Raw genomic sequence first — 25,150 nt, forward strand, 5'->3', positions numbered from 1 at the left:
TAAATAATAAAACATATTTACTTAACTCTTATGTCTTGTGTTCTTTATTCCTTTGTTATCCATGTTTCTACAAGATGTCCTTTTGTTTTTCCTGCTCAAAAGAGCTTCCTTTAACATTTCATGTTACTCAGGATTACTTCTGATAAGCTCTTTTCACTTTCATATGTCTGATAAAGTCCATAGTTTTCTATACTTTTTGAAAGATATTTTGGCTGGGTATGGAATTCTAGACTGGCAGGGTTCTTTTTTCCTTTTCTTTAAAATTTTTTTAATCTTTTATTTATTTTTGAGAAAGAGAGTGCAAGTGGAGGAGGGAGAGAGAGAGGAGGACAGAAGGTCTGAAGTGGGCTATGCACTAGCTGCAAGTCCAATGTGTGGCTCGAACTCACAAACTGCAAGATCATGACTTGAGCTGAAATCAGACGGTCACCTGACTGAGCCACCCAGGTGCTGTGCGATTTATTTTTTCAATTCTTTAAAGATGTTGCTTTGCTGTCTTGTCATTCGCACTGTTTTTGACCTACAATCTGTTGTTCTCATCTTTTTCCTTGTTGATGTGTTCTTCTTCTGTAGTTGCTTTTAAGATTTCTCTTCAATGGCTGGTTTTGAGCAATTTGATTTATGTTGTGCCTTGGCATATTTTGCTTCATATTTCTTGTGTTTGGGGTTAGTCAGGCTCCTTGTTTCTTTGGTTTATATTTTTATTAAGTTTGGAATATTTTCAGTCATTTTTCTTCAGGTATAATTTTCTATCACTCCCCTCCCCATAAAGGCTCCAATTACATATATATTAAGTTGCTTGAGCTGTCTCTACAACTCAATTATGCTCTATTTTTTAATTTTTTTTTAATTTTTAATTTTGGATGTTGCTGTGTCTTCAGGTTCAATTCTTTTGTATGTGATATCTGTCTGGCATTAATTCCATCTAGAGGTTTTCACCTCACACATTATAGGTTTCATTTCTAGTAATTGGATTTGTGTTTTTGTATATTCATGTCTCTACTTAAAATCCTTGTCTACTAATTCTAATATCTATCTTAATCCTGAGTCAGTTTCAATTGATTGATATTTCTCCCCATTATGGGTTGGATTCTCCTGCTTCTTTGCATGCTGGAAAATTTTTGATTGAATGCTAGACATTGTGAGTTTATCTTCTTGGGTGCTAGATATTTTTGTATTAATAAAATATACTTGAGTTTTGTTTTGGGACATAGCTCAATTAGATGGAGACAGTTGATTCTTTTGTGTCTTGCTTTCTAACGCTTGTTAGGTGGGACTGGAGCAGTGTTCAGTCTAGGGCTAATTATTCCTGACTACAGAAGCGAGATCTTCCTGAGTCCTGAATGCCCCTGAATTATGCGGTTTTTAGTCTGTTTGGTGGAAACAGGTACTGTTCTTGGCCCTATGTGAGCACCAGGTAGTGTTACCTCTAATCCTTTCTCTTATTTTTTTCCCCTAGCCACAGATAGTTTGCTCACACACATACATTGATCAGTACTCAGCTGAATACTCAGTGGTGACTCTTTGAGGGTTCTAGAGTTCTGTGTGCAGCTGCCTTCTGTCCTCCAGACTCTTTGTCCCCGAAGACTCTCAGCTCTGTATCCTCAACTCAGGGAGTCACTGGGCTCTTCTTGTGTTCTCCTCTCCATGTCTTGCCCAGAAAAATCTCTTAAGACAATAAGCTGAGACAATCATAGGGTCACTTTATTTACTTTATGATATCTTGTCTCCTGAAAAACATTGTTTCACATCTTTCCTTTTCTTTCCTTTTTTTAAAGTGTTTATTTATTTATTTATTTATTTTTTTGAGAAGAGAGGTAGGAACAGAGAGAGAGGGAGAGGCAGAATCTCAAGCAGGCTCCATGCTAACCAGAGAGCTCCATGTAGGGCTCATCTCATGACTGTGAGATCATGACCTGAGCCAAAAATCAAGAGTTGGAGATTTAACTGACTGAGCCACCCAGGCGTGCCCCGTTCTTTTCTTCATTGCTAGGGCAAATGCATAAATCTATTTCCTATTACTTCATCTTGGCCAAACATGGGATTTTAAATAAAATTCCAGTTCTAGTCAGTGGGTTTCGGCTAGGGCGTGAGAGTGTGTGTTTCTAAGAAATTTTCCAATGATATTGATGCTTCTGGGGAAAGACTGCTTGAGTAGCCAGAGTCTCTAACTCTTCACCAGAAATATAATGTGAGCTGGGGTGCATGGGTGGCTCAGTAAGCAACTTTGGCTCAGGTCATTATTTCATGGTTCATGGGTTCGAGCCCTGCATTGGCTTCTGAGCAGCTCAGAGCCTGGAGCCTGTTTTGGATTCTGTGACTCCCTCTCTCTCTGTCCCTTCTCTACTCATACTCTGTCTCTCTAAAATAAACGTTAAAAAAATTAAAAAAAAAGAAATAAAATATGAGCCACATCTATAATTTTAAATTTTCTAGTAGTCACGTTGAAAGAGTTAAAAGAAACCAGGGGAAACTAATAATAATATATTTTCTTTAACCCATTCAGTCCCAAATGTTATTATTTCAACATGTAATCACTATAAAAATATTTATGAGACTTTTTTATTGCACTAAGTCTTCAGGTTTGGTGTATGTGTTAGAATTATGGCAAGTCTAAATTCAGATACTACATTTTCATCTGAAATACTTGGTCCATATTTAGATTCCATAAACTTCATAGTTGAAGAAGTAGATTTATGTAACCAAGTCCCAAACATACTTAAGTTTTCCAGATAACTGAATCAAAAGACAAAAATCATTTTCCTTTAATAGTTGTCATTTTAATTGACAAAACCAGTCCCACGTTTTTTAGAAGAATTGATTTTATTTTTTGAAACAAAAGCTTATCCGTTTTAAGGCTATGTTTGTTCAAGTTGGATAAATTCATTAACTCTTATGCCAGCTCTGAATTGTTAACATTAAATTCAAAGGACTATTATAAAAATTAAAAACCAACTGAATTTATTAATCTCTTTAAAGTGTTCTTCAAATTTTTCTTATAGATTTTCAGGACTATAATTCTTTTGATTAAATCTCTTCTGCACATTGGTACAAGTTAGAAAAATGTATAAAATATTATTTTTTTACTTGATTTGTAAAAAGTATCAATTTTGATTCACATTTTCCTACTTGTTTTGCAGGGTCATAAGTAGGCTTTTCCTTTATTAAAGAGCTTGAAATTTAGCTTGTTTATATGCAGTGTGATATTTGTGAGAAAACATCAATCACACTGCAATTTTTTTTTTTTTTTGGTCTTGATTATTTGGCAAGATTCTTTTTGCTTAAAGCAAGTCTTGAACTGGAGTTAACTATTAGGGTGAATCTTATTAAAACTATTCCGTGACACAACCAAAGGTTTGCTTGAAAAGAACACATGATTGTTGACTTAATTATTCTCTATTTCTTTCAGCCATTCTGTAAACTGGTGGTAATGTATAGCATTTATGTGTTTAGTATATCTAAACAGTTTTACCAACAATATCCAGGGTAGTTTGCATAGACTGTGCTTCAGAAAGCCAAATTAATATCAAACAGTAGAATGATGCATTAGGAGAATACCAGTCTCTTATTAAGTTTAGTAAGCCTAGAGTTTTGACCAAACAAAACTAGAGCACTATTACAATAGAAACTTTATGTTTTCATATCTGACTAAAATTCTTCTTTGACAAGTATCTATGCCATGAGTTCAATTTTTTTCAGCTTGGAATCAGTAACATTGTTTTATAAATTGGAAGTCATTTGAGACAAAGCAAGATCTTGGGTTCTATAGGCAGTTGTTTTCTTACTTAATTTAAAATCTTTCACTTTTTGTACAATATCTTTTTTATATCTTCCTCATAGTTTTCTAACAGAATTTCCATAACTAAAAAACTTTTCTTTTTAACCATCTCTCCCTAAAAATATTTTTGCTTTTCTTTTATTTTGTTCAAGAATCCTTGGTGTTTGATAGCTGGCCAAAGTTACAAGCTCAGATTTTGTTAAAAATCATTAAAAAATTTTTTGTTAGTCATTTAATTCTGACTTTAGGTGACTAATCTCACTGATTCCTTTTAGACTTTTAAAAGGAAATTCAGCATTGTGTTCACTAAATCTTTGCTGAAGTTGTCCTTTAATTATCTGCTTAATTTCTGCGAAATTGCCTGCTTTATCATCTTTGATCTTTTGATGCAATAAACAGATTATTTCATTTTTCTCTACCATAGCAAATTGCGGTTGGTACTGATCATGACATTTTTTATTTCTTCTAGTCCCTTTATTCCCTTACGGTTTTTGTCTTAGTACTAGCTTTCGTATCTCCACTTGGCTTTATATCAATACTAAGACTTTGTTTTAAATTTGAAACTTTAACCCTATTTTATAAACCAGAAAAATAAATTATTTATATAGTTAATTAAAACCCTCTATTTTGATATATATAATTACCAATTCCAAGTTACATAATTATAACTGGACCTTGTGCTGTCTGCAAAACATATTCATATAAACACATTACAGTGTCTATCAGTGTGTAAAAAAAATCATTTAGCTGAATCGTCTTGTTAACACAATATGTAAAGACATATCAGTGATACGTTTCTGGGTAGACTCATACACTGCTATGCACCAACATCATCTTAAGCAATATAGTGTTTAAAGTGAAATGTATTCAAGGGGCACCCGGGAGGCTCAGTTGGTTAAGTGTCTGACTTGGGCTCAGGTCATGATCTTACAGTTCGAGCCCTGCATCAGGCTCTGTGCTGACAGCTCAGAGCCTGGAGCCTGCTTTGGATTCTGTGTCTCCTCCTCTCTCTGTCCCTCCTCCCCTTGTGCTCTGTCTCTCTCTCTCTCTCAAAAATAACTAAAAATTTAAAAAAAGTTAAAAAAAGTAAACTGAAAGGCAATATTAAAGCAATACATTTGTGCCTAATGGACATTTTATACTACTTCAGTTTTTTTGTAAACAGAAGAATTAAAGGTTCACATTCAGTTCCTCAGCCACACTTGCCACATATTAAACACATTGTGTAACCGATGGTTCTTGTACGGGGCGGGGCAGGCACGGGACTGGTTGGCATTTAAATGTCAGGGCCTTGCATCAACACCTGGATAGATTCTCACCTTTCTTGCCTCGCAGCTGCTGCCTCCTTGTCTGGTCCCGCAGCACCAGGAACTTTAGGAGTGTAGCAAAGGAAGTCTTATACAATTAGTGGTCTCCAAAGGATTTGATGGCTATGCTCAAGGGTTGGACAGCTTCCCACTGGGTGAAGCCTTTAGGACAAGAAGTCAGGGATGATTTGTGGTTGTAACGCTGCGACAGGCCAAGGGTTGTAGGTCAGCTGCGGTCGGTCTTCCTCTTCCCGTGGGCCACTAACTGACGAGCTCTGGAGCCATCTGACTGGTCTTAGTTGGACGGGAATTCTGTCAGCGAAGGTGGCATTCCATGCTTCTGGAATGTTCCCGCCATTGGTGAGAGTGTGAGGGGAAGCTTCCCCTTAGCTCGGTCGCCCAGGGATGCTTTTACAACTCCATCTGTGTTCGCAATCTCCGGCTATGAAAGTGCACCTGTAAAACATGAGCCAAATGGAATGGTTGATTTGTGAGCTAAAGAAAATGATGTAAGACCTTCTAAAATTCAGAAACCTCCTTAAAAGGATGCCCGGGCGGCTCGGTTGGCTAAGCACCCGACTTCAGCTCAGGTCACCGCTGACAGCTGGGAACCTGGAACCTGCTTCAGATTCTGTGTCTCCCTCTCTGCCCCTCCCCCACTTGTGCTTTCTCTCTCTCAAAAACAAACATATAAATGAATGAACATTAAAACAAGAAAAAAAGAAACCACCTTATGAACCAGAATGTTATTTTCAGAGTGCGTATATCCACTTCCGTTGAATTCCACCTTGCCTGAGCCACCTGGTTAAACTCTGCCTTCCCTCCTCTTTTTTTTTTTTTTTTTCTTTTCCGTTTATATCCGGAACATCTCTGTTTCAGAATACGTTGCTTTGTTTCCTTTTTCAGTACTATCTTCACAGAAGTTAGGTTTCCCAAGGCCATTTTCTTCTATCCCTGCCCTCCTCAGCTTCTTTTATCTCCTACACCCATGCCGTGTGCTTCGGTGCTGAATGTTCAGATAGGGCTTAATCACCAAGAACTTGTTACTTACAGGCTAGAAAGTATAAAGTGTGCCTTGCACCACTGAATAATAGGCTATGCACTGGAATCCTAAAAAAGTTGAGAAAAAACTTTATTTTGTTCCTCTTTATTTTTGACCGTTTCTACTCCCCTCCCCCAATCAATGTTAGAGATGAAACCTCCGCAGTGAATAAGACTCCTATACTTCAGCTCACATCATGATGTTTCTAAAGAAAATAAAATCTAGCCTCAGAGTGTTCTGCGTTTTGAGATTTAAGGTATTGTTATGTCTGTGTAGTGACGTTGTTTTGAAGTGTGTCCCTTGAAGTCACTCGGGATATAGACATAATTAGCTTGGCACTGGTTTGTTGTGCAGGTACCTGAATGGACGGCCCTGTGGAGAGGCAGCAAGCTTCCTGTGCTGGCTGGCCCTTGTCCCATTCTGACACCATCTGGTCACCTAGCCCTGTGCAAGTCACCTGCCACGTGCCCCGTCATATTTATTTATTCATCTTTACAGGCTAGGAATTTGATGATGACTGACGCTGCTTCCTGAACCAGTCCACTAACACCAGTGGCCTTCGATGCTCCGTGGATGCGTCAGGTGGGAGAAATGTTCTGTACTCCAGATAAGTTCCACATTGAGTATTCAAGGCTCATCAGCACATTCGAGGCTGTGGTCCTGGCGTAAAGAAGACTGCTTAGGCTTATTTAGCCTGGCATTTTCTAAACTCTTTGAACATGGGACCTCTCTCCCTTTTTCTTTGGAGGAATACTCTTGGATATTATTAGAGTATCCTTACAGTACATAGTTTGGGAAACCCGGGGCTAGATCAGGGTTTAGCAAACTACAGCCTAAAGGCCAAATCTGATTGTCACCTCTTTGTGTAAATAAAGTTTTATTGGAACAGTCACATCCATCCACTTGCACATTGTCTGTTCACAATACAGTAGCGGAATTACGCAGCTGCCAGAGACCTGTATGGCCCACAGTGCCTAACATGTTTGGCGTAGGTTGTTTATGGAAAAAAGTCTGCCAACTCTGGCACTAGCTTATTTCTTAAACATTGAAGTGGTTGATGAATGTGGCTGAAAAAAATCAGGTGGTAGAGAAGCCCTCATGATGAAAAACAAGTCTTGTTCTCCAGAGGCAACATATGTTTAATGGTTCCTGTTAATTCCTTTCGTGGTTATTACTTCTGTAACTCTAGTAACATATTTGCTCAGTTGTTTTGATGCATCTGCTTTGGGTTTTATCTGTTGATTCGATGTCTGCTATGATAAATGAAACCTCCCCTCCCCCGACACACAGAAGCATGCTTAACTTCTTAGTTTTATCACTGTATAAACTATTCGTTACTATATCAGTTTTAAGAGTTATAGATCTCTGTGTCTTGTTCTACCTACTTTTGTCTCACGCGCCAAATTTTGTGAGATTTGGATACCAAGTACCACAACTCTTCTGTCTGCCTCTTTTTTTCCCACTTGTCCATCTTTCAACTTTTCTCAGCTGTGTCTTTACGTGTTGAGACTGATAACATTAGCCTTTTCCAATTGGTACTATTTGCTTTGCATTGTTCATAGGCTGAGTCTCAAAATTACAAGCCAATGGGCATGTTAATATAAATACTATCTGCCATAGGGCCAAGTAATGTGCTTTAATTACACTTCCCTCTCTGTAATTCTACTATCGGAACTGTAGCATCATTCAAAGGAGGACATTTCTAATGCTGTTTTCAAATGGGTTCCTCTGTGAAATTTCACATGATGCTCAAAATCATGGCACATTTGGCTATGTCTTATATTTTGTTGTTGGCAATTGTTTTTCTTGAGTCTTGTTGGCCTATTTTTTTCCTCCCTGTTTAGGGAAGACCCACATCTCTTTACTGTATTCCTAATAATCTCTAGGTTTTAACTCATTTGTCTGTTGCTTGAAATGAATTCATTCCTCTTGAAGACGTCCTTTGTGGAGCCCACTTGTTAATTTTCTCATTGCTTCCTAGATCTGCTCCTGCTAATTTTCCTGGAATCCTAGGCTTTATTCTATCATTCTTGTATGCTACATTTCCCCTTTCTTGTTTTTGACCCTCAGTTTGGTGGACTATAATCTCACATGACTTCCTCTGATTGAAGTGAATTTTCTGAGTCTTGCATGTTTGAAAATGTTCTTTACTATGATTGGTATGGCTTTATAGGTTTGAAATAAATTTTTTCCCCTAAATGTTAAAATTTTTGCCCTATGGTTGTTGATGTGAAAAGTCACATGCTGGTCTGACTTTTAAAAAAAAAACGTCTTTGGCTGACTCTTGTTTCATTTTTGGAAGCTCCTAGAGTTTTTCCCTTTTTCTTTCTTCCTTAATATTTGGCAATTTCATAGTCAAGTGTTTGGGTGTGAGTCTTTTCTCATTTATTGTATTTGGTAGTCAGTGGGTGTATCAGGTTCTATTTGGGAGACAAAAATCAAACAGAAATTTGGACAGGGGAAGTGTAAAGAATTACTAATGAATAGCAGAGGATCAACTATGAAGGGGTTAGCCGGGGATGAGCTACTATGGGGAAAGAGAACCAGTGAAGAATATAGGAAGGTGGGGGTACAGGGAGCATCTGCTCCCTCCAGGACTGCTGCAGGTCCATTGTGGAAGTGACTACCCCTCGCCTATCCCCAAAGCTGATCATCCCCTCGGGGAAGGCATGACCTGTGGCCCACTGTGCCAGAGCGGTTGGGTGAAGTGTGCACCCAGGCCCAGGTGGTATGCTACCTGCTGAAGCGAAGGATGCTCCATCCCACCCTGGAAAGCCCTCCTGGGTGCCCGCTAGACTCCCTGGAGCCCACCTGCAAGGTGCTGTTAAGACTCGCTGGAGCGTCTGTGTGCTGCTGGCCACTGGGTGCCACGGAGCCAGCTGGCGAAAGCACACCCGACAGGGAAGCCCCTCCCTCCTGCCGGATGTCGGCTGGCAAAGGAGAAGTCTTGCCCACATCCACGTCCAGCTCCAGTATCATCAAGCAGAGAACTGGGTGGACTGGAGAACGAGAGGCAGTAGAGTGAGAACTGGCGAGTCTAGAAGTCTAAACACACATCTCTTTTTCGCTCTGGGAAATTTTATTATATAATTTCTTTGATAATTTCTTCTCTTCCTTTCCCCACTTCACTTTTCTGTGGTCATTGGAGCTTCTATTAGTTAAATGTTAGACTTCTTGAATTAATCCTCTGTCTTTTTCTCTTTTCTTTCATTTTTTCATCTTTGTCCTTTTGCTCTGTGTTCCGAGAGAGTTCCATAACCTTATCTTCCGACTCCCCTATCGAAGCTTTCACTTGGCAGTCGTATTTTTAAATACTAGTAGCTCTTTTTTGTTTTCAAATTGTATATATTTTTGAGGCGTTCTGTATTCTGTTCTTTTCTGGTTGCATGTTCTTAGGTCATAGTCATCTTCTCAGAATGTGTGCACATCTTTTGTTTCCCGATGGGTGATTTCCTCTTTTCACTCCTGCAAGTTCACACAATTAAAAAAGTTATTTGTGGGTCAGACTCCCTGAATTCAAATCACAGCCCTGATAATCTATTAGGTATGTGACCTTTTGAAGCCTGAATTTCTTCATCTGTAAGGTGGGAATGATGACAGTATTTACCTGAGAGGCGTTGGGAGGGTGAGAGAATGCATGAAAAGAGCTTAGCTTGGTGGCTTTGGCTATGACTCTTTATAAATATGCCGCATTATTTTATACTGGCCATAACCCATTTAATTATTATTTTTTTAAATCACTTATAATCTATAAAATACCATTTCTTTGGTTCTTTAATACAGCTGCTGTTGTATTAAATGGATATCTTCAGGCAGACATAGTCCTTAGCAGAAATTAATTTAGGGCAAAATAATGACAGGAGATTTGAAGACATTAAAGATTTTTTTAATGCTTATTTATTTTATGAGAGAGAGAGAATGCACAAACAGGAGAGGGGCAGACAGAGAGGGAGAGAGAATCCTGAGCAGGCTCTGTGCTGTTAGCTCAGAGCCTGATGCAGGGCTCAAACTCACGAACCATGAGATCATGACCTGGGCCGAAATCAAGAGTCAGACACTTAACTGACTGAACCACCAAGAGCCCCACCATTTTCTGTTTTTCAAGAAATTCTCTTTTTCCCAAACTCCAGGCTAGTAGTCATGACATGTGTCCCACATTTTAGGTTTGTCTTATTTCTTAATCATTAGATTCAGGTTGAACACCTTTGTCTGGAAGTGATGTTGTACATGACATTTAACTGCATCAGGCGGCGGGTGTGATTCGGTTATCCCTCCTTGAGTAACTCCAAGTTTGGACCGTTAGGTGAAAATCAAAAGACCTCTCCAGTTTTAAAGGGATGATATAATTTCCAGATTCATGTTGTGCTTTCATTGCAAATTGGAATCCGACACTTCTTCTGGCGCCTGGTTCCTTTCTGTGGGAATGGTACTTAGAAGTCAAGATCTGGGTATCACGTGTGCTCTTTGTTGATGTGCTGTCCTCGTTTCTAGGCTTTTCCTTTAGACAGATGGAGGACGTAAATGTAAGAAAAAAGTTGTTCATTCATACCGCTAGTGTCCCATTCAAATCCACCATCACCCAGCCCTTCCTCACATTTCCCTAATTCTGCATGTATCTCTTCCTTTTCCTGTTTTGAAAACCTGGGTTGCTAAGAGGAGGTGTATATTTAGCCATTTGCTTTATGCTACCTACAAACACATAAAAGAGCCTCTGAATTCCAGCATCAGTGGCACCACAAAGCCAACCACCAGGTAAGGGTCACTATTTCCTGCAGTTCTTTTTCATTGCTGGAAGATACACTACTCAGGGTATCTAATCAAAGCACTCCGGTACAAAGTTACTTGAGTTTATTTTCTCTGTTCTTAGAGTTTCAGGCTGTTACATATTATTCTTATTAAGCAAAGATGGGGCTATTCTCTTTCATTTCTTTATTATTCTGTTTATAAATCCTTCAGATGGTTCCAGGATAAATCATAGTTTCAGGTCCTGGTAAGTTTTGGCAGCTCACATGTTTACCCATCCTCTCAAGTGAGGCATCTCTGCATTGATCAAACATTGGTTTGTTATTACTGAAACAGTGTCTAGACGTAGAGAGAAAGCGATGGGTATACAATTAATTAAGTTAATTAATTTTGAGTTCTCATCCAAACTTCGACGTGTATTATTTAGCGAACAAATACAGCCCAAGACCCAGTCAGAGTGGATCATAGATTGTATTCCTCAAAGTTTGATGTGATGAATTGCTGTGTCTCTTTTACTCCTATTTGAAAATTAGATTGGAGTCAATTCCAAAAGATATTTTGAATCCTAATATGTAATAAGAATTAGATCTAAGAACTAAACACACTATAAGATTCAAGAAAACATACTTGTATGATAGAATAAAAGTAGACTACAGATTTCTACTTATATCCTGAATGTGCTAATGATGGGAAGGTCGTGGTCTGCAGTGGAACTAGAAGTCTAGCTTTTGCAAAGAGAAAAGGCACACAGCACTTATTAGGTCAGACTTACAAGTTTACAATGAGAAACTTACAAGTTACAAGTTTGAGAATGAGAATTTAGAATTTGTCTTTCCCTTTTTTTTTTTTGGTATTTATTTATATTTGATATAGAGAGAGACAGAGCATGAGCAGCGGATGGGCAGAGGGAGACACAGAATCCTAAGCAGGCTCCAGACTCTGAGCTGTCAGCACAGAGCCTGGCACGGGGCTCGAACCACGAACTGTGAGATCATGACTTGAGCTGATGTCAGACATTTAACCGACTGAGCCACCCAGGCACCCCGATATAACTATTCTTTATCAATTAGCTTTTTGATCTAACAAATTGGAATCAAATAATCATTCTACAGTTTTCTGTTTGTCACTGTCACAAATTGTCAGAGACTTAAACAGAACAGACTTCTTTTTTTTTTTTACAGTCCTGAGACTCAGAAGTCCAAAACTAGTCCTATGGGGCTGAAATCAAGGTGCCAACAGGGACCCATTCCTCCTGGAGACTTTTTCCTTATCTTTTCAGCTTCTAGGGTCTGCCTTCATCCATAGACTTGTGCTTCATTAAAATTTTTTTTAATATTTATTTTTGAGAGAGAGAGCGAGGAAGAGAGAAAGAGGGAGTGCAAGTGGGGAAGGAGCCAAGAGAGTGGGAGACACAGAATCTGAGGCAACCTCTAGTCCCCGAGCTATCAGCACAGAGCCTGATGCGGGGCTCGAACCCACCAGCGCTTAACCAACTGAGCCACCAGGTGCCCTTGTACTCCATTTTTAAAACATATCACTCCAGTCTCTATTTTTGCCTCCACCTCACCTTTTCCTCTGGAGTCCGTCTCCCTCTGTGTCCTTTATTTAAGGACAGTGGGGATTATGTTGGGTCCATCCAGATAACGCAGGATAATTTCCCTATCTCAGGATCCTAATGTTTATCACATCGGCAAAGTTCTTGCCATATTAGGTCACATTCACAAGTTATAGGGATTAGGACGTGGATCTCTGTGGTGGGGAGGGCATTATGCAGCTCACCATACAGTCCTTTTCTCTTTTCGTCATGAATATTTATGCAGCCTACATTATCTTTGGCTGTACTGACAAATCTTTCAGGGGAGAGTTGCAAATTGAAGGAGAAAATATTCCCCAGCCTCCCCCCCCAAGTTTCCTTTAATTACCAGTAACCAGGGATAAAGAATTTCTATGACTTAGTGGTTTATATTACGTGTGTTCAAAAATAATTGTGGAACTCTCATTTCTACACCCCTTGCATTTGAAAAGATAATAATACATTAAAAATTACCACCACATTGGGGTGTGTGGGTGGCTCAGTCGGTTAAACGTCTGACTTTGGCTCAGGTCATGATCTCACGGTTCATGAGTTTGAGCCCTGCATCAGGCTCACTGTTGTCAGCGCAGAGCCCATGTCAGATCCTCTGTGCCCTCTCTCTGCCTCTTCCCTCCTCTCTTGCTCTCTCTCTCTCAAAAATAAAATAAACATTTAAAAAATGGGCACCACGTTTACACAATTTAAGCAGATCTACAAACATCTCTGTTTAAATGTAAATCCTGTGCATAAGTGAGTGGTAATACTTTTAAAAAATGTATTAAGGGGCACCTGGGTGGCTCAGTCGGTTAAGCATCCGACTTCAGCTCAGGTCATGATCTCACAGTCTGTGGGTTCGAGCCCCATGTCGGGCTCTGTGCTGACAGCTCAGAGCCTGGAGCCTGCTCAGATTCTGTGTCTCCCTTTCTCTCTGCCCCTCCCCTGCTCACTCTCTGCTCTGTCTCTCAAAATAAAATAAAGACATTAAAAAAAATTAAAAAAAAATAAAAAATGTATTAAAAGTTAGATTAATGCACCCCACTTCTGCCCCGGAACTCCTGAGGTACCTGTGCATGTCGTTTGTCTTTGGAGGTTAGGTCTTGCATCTCTCTGGGTCATCCTCCGTGATGGAGGAAGTGATGATGGGCGAAGCAGTGAAATGGAGCAATGACTAGAATACTTGAATGGCTGGTGCAGGGGTAGGTGTGGAATGCACCAAGGCTCCCAGTTCAACCCAGGTCAGTATAAGCTGGAGCTTACGTTCTGTTCCTGGAATGCCCCTCCCTCCTTTCCACCTGCCTTTCCCCCATTCTGTTCCTACCCTCCTTGGTGACATAGGCCCAATAGATTGTGCCAAGGAGGATGTCACACTTTGCATGTGTGTTAGTCCAGGTCACCTGGCTCCAGAGAAGAAGGGAGGAAGTAGCAGTCATTGCTCGGGCACTGAGTAGTGGGCACTGTGCTAGCGGCATTGACAATGACACTGTTAAGTGGCAGCCCTGCCCATTTCGTGCAAGTCCAAGGAGGGAGCAGATGCACTACTCAGGTCCTCACGGCATTTATTTGTTTACACACACACTTCCTCTGTGCAGGGTGCTGTGCAAAGAATAGGCCTACTTCATGGAGCTTTCCTTCCAGAAAGACAGACATGAGCAGTGAACCAAGAAAACCCAGGATTACAAATGTATTAGGTGCTCAGAATGTGCTGTGAGGAAAATGGGGGTGGGGAGAAGCCTACTTACACCAGCTGGTCAGGGAGGGCTTCTTATAGGAGGTGCCACTGAAGCTGAAATCAATGTTCGAGGAGCAGCCAGGCCCATGAAGAGCATGGCCAGCTGCACCTACTGTGTGTGCAAGAGCCCGTATGCTCTCGTGCACAGCACACCTGGAGTTTGGTACCTTTTTGCCCATACATCCTCTCTCCTCTCTTTACTGCAAGTCCTTGAAACAGAGGTGATGAATTTGTTGCTGCCCTCCAAAGCTGAGTGTGTTTTTTGAATGAATGATCAAATTTCCAGAATAGTGTTAAGTTCTTGCATCTTTTACCCTTTCTTTTTTTTAATGTTTATTTTTTATTTTTGAGAGAGCACACACAAGAAGGGGAGAGGCAGAGAGAGGGACAGAGGATCCAAAGTGGGCTCCGTGATGACAGCAGCCAGCCCGATGTCGAGCTGGAACTCATGAACCATGAGATCATGGCCTGAGCCGAAGTCGGACACTCAACCCACTGAGCCACCGAGGTGCCCTTATCTTGGCTTTCTTATTTCAAGAGTCTTTTTTCCCAGGATCATCCTTCCCACAGTCCCTCCAGTAAAAGTACACAGAAGTTAATTCTTTAAGTTCACCAGTAAATGATTGTCTTGGCCGTTGAAAGGAGCAATTGGGGGAAATGAGCAAGAACTTGAGAAAATTACACTTTAAAAGAAATTTGGTGGACAGATAATTGAGAGCCTACTCCACACGAGGACCTCTGGTAGATATTTGGGGAGATTAAAAGCACAAAAAAGAATGTGAGAAAATATAAGCCCTGCTCGTGAGAGAGACATGGGAAGGGTATTTCGATAGCATTGCAAAACAATATATTTTATGTCACAATTCAGTGCATGCTCAGTTACTACGCAAACACCCATGTAAAATGCAATGGGTGTAGGGACTGGTATGAGCTCCGTGGACTTAGAAACTTTAATGGGAAGTCACAGATTCGGCTGAGGAAGAGTGGTTGCAATTTGGGGGGCAGTAGGCTTGGGAGCCTCGCCCACAGAAGCAGGGAATTATTAAGTGTCTTATTATTGTCAAGTGTCTTGGTCTGTTGGGGTGGCCGTAACACAATGCAGAGACTATTTACGCCTTCCCATAGGTTTAAATAACAAACATTGATTTCTCAAAGTTCTGGAGGCTGGGGTATCTGAGATCAAGGTGCTGGCACATTTGGTGTCTGGAGAGGGTCCACTTCCTACTCCTAGATGGCCAGTTCTCACTGCATCCTCATGTGGTGGCGGTGGGGAGGGAATTCTCTGGGTACTAATCCCATTCATGAAGGGTCTACCCTTATGCACTGATTCCCTCTAAAGGCCCCACCTCCAAATACCATCACACCAGGGATTAGGCTTCAACATGTGAATGTGGGGGGCGGGGGACACAAGCATTAAGTCTCCACCTGACAGCTCACAGTGGGGGCTCTCCTGTTACCACTGACTGGATCATTTCTTAGGGCTTCTGAAGAATTCCAGAAGGGATGGAAACCACCCCGTGTTTCAGGGCACCATTACCTGTGGGCAGATCTAGGGATTCCCCGCTGATGCTTCTCCACCCTTTAGAGGCCCCTGGCAGCGGAAGTTGGCTGTCTGGGTCCACGTGTCTGCCCCCCTGGCCCAGAGCTGGGGTATCTCTTTGTTCTGAGCCCAGGGCCCTGGGGCTGCTGGAGTGCATTTGGAGGCCTGGCTGACAGAGGGGCCTGTGTTCTGTCCCCCGCCCTTTCCCGCTTCACTTGTCATGAATGAGCAGCACATGAGTGGAGAAAAGGAATGCATTTGGGTGGAAGATGTGATTTTCAAGAGGCGAATTTCTCATAGCAGGTGGCGGAGATGGCTGGAGGGCTGACAGTTCTCTCTGAGCATAGCTGGCCTGCGGAGAGGAAGGCCAGACGTGTTCAGTGTCTGCTGTTTGACCCCGAATTGACCCGAGTTACCTTCAAATCCCAGTGTTGGGAGGGAGCCTCAGATACCTGAACCCAGAGAAATTTAAGAAAACTGATGACAAACTGAAAATGGGGGAAGAATCGAGATCTGTTGAAGTTAGAATTTTTTTTTTCTTTTATCAAAAACTAAGCTTTCTCTTTCTCTTGTATTAAGAATAAATGCCTAAGAGACCCTGAGTGGTTCAGTCTGTTAGGCATCTGACTCGATTTCGGCTCAGGTCATGATCTCACAGTTTGTGAGTTTGAGCCCTGCGTGGGGCTCTGTGCTGATGGTGTGGAACCTGCTTGGGATTCTCCCTCTCTTGCTGCCCCTCCCCAGTTTGTGCTCTCTCTCAAAAAAAAAAAATTAAAAAAAAAACAATAAATGCCTTGATTATTTCACATTACCCCTAAGCCTACATTGGGCTCCCTTACATTTTTGGAATGTCTTTTATTCAGATCCTAATATTCAAGTTTTGTGGGAGTTTTTTGGTCATTTTCTTTGTTTTTGTTTGTTTTTATGGCAAAGTGAAAGGAAATATGATTTATTCTTTTAATGAATATTTATTTGTTAGGCAGCCTGTCAAGTCCCATTAGAATCCTGGCCTGGAATCAAAGTCGGTAAGCCTCCATGCCTGTTCTTCTAGAGTTTAAGACCATCATAGGAAGCAAATGTGCGAAAAAAAAGAAGGGGTCAGTAGTGAGACTTAAGTTGGGGGTTTGTACCAAGAATAGGAGGAGCCCAGAGGCAGCCCCCGGAGGAAGTGACATATCTGGTGAGCAGACTGGCCTCAGACAGTATGTTCCAAAGTCATGAAAGATCAAAGGTCCGTGAGCTTTGTTGGTACTAGGATTTATTTTCTGTGCTGCCATAATACATTTTGAACTGATCCCCATCAGGGCTGCCTTGTACGCTGATCGTTCTCACCATAAACCTCATCGGCGTGTGGCCTGAGCTAACGTGCTGACTCCAGCTCCAGCAGCACTGATTGCCTGGGGAGTGGGTGCAGGCGGTCCAAGCCTCTGGTGGACCGCCATGTGCTGCACCCCTCCAGGGCTCGGCTTGTGCAGACCCCAGTGGGGAAGTCTGCATCCCGGCTGCTGCTCTCCATGGTTTGGCTTGGATCCTGCAGGGTGTGTAAATGCTGCGGTTATACCTCTGGTGGGGTTTTTGTTTTTAATTTTTTTTTAACATTTTTTATCGAGAAACAGAGAAAGAGCATGAGCAAGGGAGGGGCAGAGAAAAGGGGAGACACAGAATCCGAAGCAGGCTCCAGGCTCTGAGCTGTCAGCACAGAGCCCGACGTGGGGCTCTAACCCACAAACTGCAAGATCATGACCTGAGCTGAGGTTCAACACTTAACTGAGCCACCCAGGCACCCCATGGAGTTTTTTCTTTTAGTAGCTTTTCTTATTCTGATGGAACATTTCTTCAGAGTAACCCCTGCTCTTTCCTTTATACAAGCCTTTCTGAGGCTTTAGCCTGGAACAGTTCACTGTGAAACATCTTTGCTTATTATTTTTTTAAATGCTACCCTGGCCTGTCGGACATAATTCTTTAATAAGTATTGGATGTGATCCCTCAAATGTATCAGAGTGTCACAATATATTACAAGATAACCAGGAACCTTGTAATGAAACCATTTACTTAATAAGATTTCAAGTATCAAGTCAGAACAGTTTTCTGCAAAACCTAAGTGGCTGTTTATATGAATGAATGTATTTGTGACAAATTATTTCCTGTCCAAATCAGGATTCTTTTTTTTCTTTTTTTTACCGGAAATGGTAACTGAGTATATTATTAGATATACATTTTTCTTTTCCTATTGAAAAAAAGCAACTGTCTTAACTTTCTTGAGCAAAGTTGGGCTTGCACATCTCCCCTCTCCAACTCAAAGTAGCTTAAGCCAAACATGGACTTTGTTGACTTACGTAAGAGGGAAAGCGGAGGGTGAAGCTGGCTTCTGTGGGGACTCAATATAAATATAAATCTGAACGTTGGCCTCATTTTCCCCTTGGGTCTGAAAGATGGCCACAGCAGCCCTTACAGCTTTGACTCAGAAAGAAAGGAGACCCTCTTTTTCCTACTGTCGCTAAAGCAATTCTAATGAAAGGTATCTCCTTGGCCTGTGTCACGTGCCCATTGCTGTGGACATGGGAGTGGGGCACCATGCCGGGCCTGTCCTTGCAGTGAGGGTGAAGGATGAGGATGGGCAGAGAGGAGGGATTCCCAAGTGAAAAGAAGGCTGTAGTGCAGACAAAGCCCTCATCTGTGTTGCCAGGACCTCCTGTCCTTAGGGGTGGCCTTGTTTTGGGGCAGGTGCAGTCCTGGAATATGCAAAACAGGAAGTGGCAATGCCAGCAGTGTCTAGTGCTTGTCTCCTTCCCCCTGGCGATAGTCAGGTGAGCCTTGAGGTTATGGGCTGAGCTCAGTGCTTCTCAAACTTGGTTTTGTTCAAGCACCTGAGCGGCTGAGAAGAATGAACTCATGCTGGGGTTGTGGGGCCCCGGGGCAAGGGAGCGATGTTGTTCCACATCAGTAATGGAGATGGGGTGACTTTCTTCGCTGCTTTATAAGCTAGGAGGGGATTCAGCAAGGGGGGATGCCCAGAATTCCTCCTGTGACGTTTTCAGGCCCCTGCTGGTAGAAAGATTTTGTAAGTGTGTCTTCCTGGTGAGAGGGCGTCCCTGGGATGGTGTGGGAGGTTGGGTGTTTTCGGGGAAATACTCATCGAAGGACTTTCTCAGTGAACAAATGACTGGTGATGCTCTTTGTTTTACCACATGTTTCCGTCGCACAGGAGCAAAGTTAAGAGTCTCAACATCTCACGAGCACCTTCTTCATCTGACTCTCAAGCTTCCTTTTTACACTTCAACAGTTTCGTCTTGAACAAATCTGCCTTGGCAAAGTATCTGCTGAAGAAGCCTGCATTTCGAGATGGATTTTAATGACCCTTTTTATTTTAGGTGAATTAATTTACTTCATCTATATATATATATTTAAGCTTATTATTTTGAGGGGGGAGTAGGGGTGAGGGAGGGGTGGAGAGAGAGACTCCCAAGCAGGTTCCACACTGTCAGCACAGAGCTCGACACAGGGCTTGATCTCATGAACATGATCACGACCTGAGCTGAAACCAAGAGTTGGTCGCTTAACTGATGGGGCCACCCAAGTGCCCCTATATTTTTCCATTTTGTTGTGTTATTTTTTTTCCTTTTTGAAGAAAAACAGAAAATTCCACCTTGAGTTTGGAAACCTACTTTCCTTTATCTTTCCATGGTAAGCCAGAGCCCAGTAGTGTTGAGTAAGCCTTGAAAATCACTTTCCAGTTCCTTGCAAATTTGTCTAAAGAGAAGGTTTTGAATCCAACCCATTGCTCCATTTGTTGAGATTGTTTTCTCAGAGCCTACCATTTTCTCCCACCCATAGTGCCCTGATGATGTGGCCTGTGGGGCCGTCAGGTGAGTTCGGGCTTGGACCTGAGCCTCTCGCCCTCTTGCTTCATATCCACGTCCCCACCAACATCAGTAGCACTTGCTGAAAAATTTAGCAAATCTTGCTGAAAAAAAATCTCTGTCAGTTTGGCCTCAACATGTCCTGAGCTATTGTTGAAAAGATAGTGACTGAACAGCAGTTGTTCAATTATTAAAATCCATTCTTTTATTCAGCTATCAGACAAAGAAAAGGGCTGGGTTAAATCCAGCCTGTCGACCAGTTGTTCAGATTTGTCTGCTGAGCACATTAAAATATATAGTTTTACAGTGTCATTCGATGTGCTTTTTCAGCCAGAGTGTCTCTTATTTGCTTAAACAGGTGCAGCCACATCAGGCATAGAGCTTTACCACCTAGTCACCCGTTGGGCCGGTTTTTCTATTTGTCTTGATCCTGAAACAGAGCTTGAAGAAAACTTTAAGCAATTTTTATTTTGTTTGTATAAATGAGTTTCCCATTGTCTACACTTAGCTGCCTGGGCTTGTTTTTCTAATACCAAATATGAAATTCACTTTCATCCAAAATTTGCTCCCTTTTTTGGAGTAAGGTGATTGAGACAGAAGGGTTTCCTCTTGGGAGACATCAAGGTTACCCACCCTCTGAAATTACAGATCGGTTAGCATGTCAATTTCTCACATCCAGGTTTCTTGCAAATCCCAAATTCTTCTTTAGTTTTCCTTTTCCCCTGGAGTTATCTAAAGAGAGCATTAAATTGTATTTTGGGAACCACTTGCAGTGCAGCTGGGGCTGTATTAACTGTAACTGCAACAGTCAATACATCCCGATTCTCAGGGGTCTCTCTATGGGCTAGGGGAGGTGATTGTCTTTCAGGGACCTCACTGGACTCCTTTGCTCATCAGAGCATCTCTGTGCTGGGATTTCAGTTGTATGATAAATTCAATTCTAGAATTCAGTGGCTTGGAGAGAAACACTCCATCTCTTAGGCTTGCCTCTAAAATGGGAATAATCATTAGTGATGAATGAAGATTTGATTAATGTTGGTAGTGAACTTGTACAGCCCAAGCACATATATTTCCAGATGTGTTTCAGTAGCGGCTACTGCTGGTCTGGCTTTCCTCACGTGTGAAGACATTGTATGTAAGAAGAACACTTGGGGACTGTTCCTACAGAGGGAGCAAAGTCTGGAATTCACAGGTGTCTTGTGTTTGTGCACTTGGTTCTGGATTGCAGTAAGGTCTAGACCACTCTTCCGTCCCATGGCAGCTCTGCCTGGCCCCTTCTTTCTACACTTCTGCCTGACACCAGTCTTGTTTGGTGCCCGGGCTTCTCTCTAGGAAAATACTGCCCTTTTACTAAGAGATTGAACATTTTTTTTGAAGAACCAGCCAGTGAGAATGGGCTTGGTGACATGTTCACAACTGAAATTTTCTCTGCAGTGTGTGTGTTGGCGGGGGGGGGGGGGGCGCATGCTCAGAAGGAAGAGAGTCTCCAAGATGCTTTCATTTTTTCCTTCTTCCTTTCCTGCACTTCCTTCCATCTTCCCTCAGATAAATACACAAAACAGACGTCCCATGTGGACTCCGGAGCCTCCCTGCCTGGTGTGAGTCTTGGCTTGGCTCTGATGCCTGGACAAATAGCTTAGCAGCTCTGCATCTCAGTTTCCTGATCTGTAAAATGAGGATGAGGACAAATATGCCTCAGAAGATTATTGCAGATTTTAAACGAGTTAACATATGGAAAACACTTCGAGTGCCTGGCGCTTTGTCAGTGTTAGTAATCATTAAACCCAAACCATATGGGTCATATCTATTCTGGAGTAACTGTTAGGAAAAAGGATTTTGGAATGCTACATTCTGATGTGTTACATTTTCTATATTTTCACAGTTAAAAAAAAAAAAGAATTCCTCGTCACAGTCTTGGTTGGAAAGGATCAGCTCTCATTAGAGAGAAAACATCTAATCTAGCTTCCCCCAAGTTTCAGTGCAAATAGAAAGTTATTCTGCTTTGTATGCAGCAGAAAAAATCATGACCACTGACCACCTGGGTATTTTCTTTATGACAAGGACTGTGCTGCATGCTCAACCCTTAATGTCGTAAGAGTCTTACGAGTTTGTTCCTATACTCATTTCATAGAAGAGTAAAGAGGCTTGAAGAGGTGTGGAGACTTGCTCTAATTGGGAAGTGGCTGAGCACCATCTGGAAGATTCCTGAACCCACCTGCTTACAAGGCAGGGGAAGTTCTGCCTCCCTTCTGGCTAGAAGGCTGCCCAGCAGAGCAGGAAGAGGAGCGGGTTTCTTATCATCTCTTAAAAATGCTTTTAGTGTTTATTCATTTTTGAGAGAGAGAGAGATAGAGTGTGAGCAGGGGAGGGGCAGAGAGAGGGGGAGACACAGAATCTGACGCAGGCTCCAGGCTCTGAGCTGTCAGCACAGAGCCCGATTGATGTGGGGCTTGAACTCACGAACTGCGAGATCATGACCTGAACCAAAGGTGGAGGCCTAATTGACTGAGCCACCCAGGCACCCTGCAGTTTCTTATCATCTTACTCCTTTCATTTCTTAGGGCTGATAGTACAATAATGTACTTCCTTTTAAAGGCAGTCTAAATGTTGATGAACAGATGCCTCAGAGTCAGCTGGCCGAAATTAAGGAGCCAAATGCAAGCATTCTTGTTTCCTATGATTTGATCAGGCTTCCCTGCACAAACACCTCACTGTAGAGCAAGTGGAATTCTCCACAAAGGGGAAGGTAACTTACGCCAGTGAACTAGAGCAAGGGCTCCTCTGGCCCTTGAACTCCTAGTTGTTTATTGGCCAACACACCTCCAGCTGCTCCCTTGCTCCATTCCTGGAGGGGAACCGAAACCGAGGGCTCATCTGATTTACAAAGTGTGAGTCTCAGATATTTGAGGTGTGATTTTGAGCTCATTCTTCTTCATGGTCTTAGACCACAGTGGTCGCATAATTCAGGTGTCTGCAGGAGAGCCTGGCAGTGTTCCTTACCTTCATTCTTCCGTCTTTGGCAGCTGTGGGTGCTGGGGCTTTGTTGTCCTTCCTGGAAAAAACTATTAGTCACTTCTTAATCCCAAGCCCTGCATTTACACTCATTTGAGAGACAAGCAAATTTGACAGCAAGACTGATTCTGTAACCTTGGTCTTGACCTTTGAGACAGGATTAGTAAACAAACAATCATAAATTGTTTATTATTTGGTCACAGAAGCTGGAAAGTCCCTAACAAGTGATATTTTAGAACTTATTTATTATCTCACAATTTTAAGTTGTTCATCATGGATTATTTAGATTTCTATGATCTGTTATGGATCTGAAAAGTAAAATAAAAAACATCAAAGAATGTTGCAGTTTTATTTAATGGAAAAATATTCTCTTCTTATTCTTCTAGAAGAAAATGTTCCACTGAATAATTGATGCTTTTAAAATAAAGCCTTGTGTTTTTATGGTACTAGAATAGCTTTCATTATCTAAGTGAACGTTAGAGAGCCGTGAATATTAACTAATTTCAGGTAATAAATATTTTGAACATAGGAAAACCTGGCCAACTTGATTGATCTCAGGTGAAGTTTGGACCATGAATTATACAGAGGCACAGATAATTGCAAATGATAGAACTAATCATGATATGCAAATTAGCCACTATTAAAAAACTTATGAAGATTTTTTTTATGGTTTTGTTCAAGTACAATAAGATGTAAAACTAGAAATTTAATTATTTATCCAGGATGGATTACATATACATTGTTATATTTTCACACTTTTTAGAAGAACTGAGAAAAATATAGTCATTGTCCATTAGTGATTTTGTAACCTTTGTTTTTATTTTATAAAAAAGTAAAATATGAAATGCATTGTTTTTGATGAGAAAGGGGCAAGATAGAAACACAGTGTCCCCTATTATTTCGTATTCTGGATCTGAACTTCCTGCTTCTAAAATGTATGCTTGGCTCGAAATGATATAAATATCCTTCATATTATTGATTTTTACTTAAATTCTTTCTGAACATTCTACAGCAGGTCCTTGTTATCCAAAGATAATTAGAACCAGAAAAAGGCCATTTAAACTGAATCCACTGAAGTGGGGACCAACATTTCATAATAAGATGAAGAAAAGCTTTGAGACTTTATTTTACAAAAAAAACCCAGAAAAATCTGAAAATAGATTTATTTTAGTTTATACTTAACACAATTTACATTATAATTTTGACCATGGCTATCTTTTAGAATAAGCAATGCAAAAATCAAATGGTGATTGTTTTGAGAGAAGTAAATTTTGGACAAAATTGTGTATTGTGGTACTTTTAAATCACATTTGACATTTATGTCATGTCTTCAAGATGGCTAGTTTCACAAAAATAATTAAGGTCTTAGTCATTTTCCTTTGGGTCATTTAGATTCTTTTTTTTTTTAAGTTTTTTAAATGTTTTTTTATTTATTTTTTTGAGAGACAGACAGAGACAGCATGATCAGGGGAGGGTCAGAGAGAGAGGGAGAATCAGAATCGGAAGGAGGCTCCAGGCTCTGAGCTAGCTGTCAGCACAGAGCCCGACGCGGGGCTCGAACCCACGAACGTGAGATCATGACCTGAGCCGAAGCCGGACACTTAACCAACTGAGCCACCCAGGCGCCCCTAGATTCTTTAATATTAAACTCCTTTGTATTAAAATCCCTGTCTTGCCATCAACTTAAAATTTTTCTCTGAAATGACTGCTTCCTTATCAAACTGCTCAGTTAGTCCCCGTTTGCCATGGTTTTACCTGTTATCGAGGAAGCTCTCTGATGTCATTTAGATCAACTTCATGCAATTCTGTATCTGGGAGGCAAGATTTGCAACTTAACTTTGCGGTGGACACACGTCGTTTTGTGGGAGGAACAAGACCCTCACAGGCAGGCTGCAGGTGGAGATGCCGACCGTGGAGGTGGACGGGATTTTCAGTGGCGTGTCACGTCAGAAAATGGTTGGTTATCAGGCAATACTTTAGTGTTTGGAAAGCATGCTTCCCTAGAAAAGCTCATGAACATGCAGGTGTTTGGATCGTGACTACTCGGATAAGGAGGATCCCTGATTTATTTGCATGAATCCCCTGCAATGTGCTGGAGAGAAGAGAGGACAGATTCACAAGTGGGGACTTCCCGGGGCTCATCTCCCTTCTGCCAGTGAGCAGCTGTATGCTCACGGGTGCGTCACGTAATTTCTTTGGTTATAAATTGACTAATCTGTAAAATCAGAAGGTTGAGTGAAACTTCCGTCTAGTGACAGCATTCCGTGATTCTGAAGTGAGGGGTGTTTTAAGCCTGGCAAGAGCTCTATCATTCTGTTTCCATAGACTTTAGATAGAATGTAACAGTCAGTGACCGTCTCCCTCTTTTAGTTTATTTGTGCTTTATATATAAGTGCATATGTTATACTTTCATGATTTCCATGGCCACATCCATATGCAACCATACTTTTGGTAAACTTGTGATCAGCAGCTTTGGAACAATTTGAAATTCTGCTTTCAGTAGTTTCAGTGTTCACGTATATATCGTAATGAAAACATATCTCTTTTTCATATTCACCTGTTCTAA

General features: G+C 41.3%; 1 long non-coding RNA gene across 3 annotated transcripts in view; it reads left to right on the plus strand.

The window, feature by feature from the left end:
• The window catches only part of LOC115305647, a 99,530-nt gene that overhangs the window by 15,091 nt on the left and 59,289 nt on the right, over positions 1-25,150 (plus strand). For all 3 annotated transcript variants that reach the window (XR_003914912.1, XR_003914913.1, XR_003914911.1), the window contains exon 3: positions 6,626-6,709. This is a non-coding gene — a long non-coding RNA (uncharacterized LOC115305647). The remainder of the gene's footprint in view (positions 1-6,625; positions 6,710-25,150) is intronic.

This window comes from Suricata suricatta, chromosome 10 (assembly GCF_006229205.1).
Source record: "Suricata suricatta isolate VVHF042 chromosome 10, meerkat_22Aug2017_6uvM2_HiC, whole genome shotgun sequence".
Classification (NCBI taxonomy): Eukaryota; Metazoa; Chordata; class Mammalia; order Carnivora; family Herpestidae; genus Suricata; species Suricata suricatta.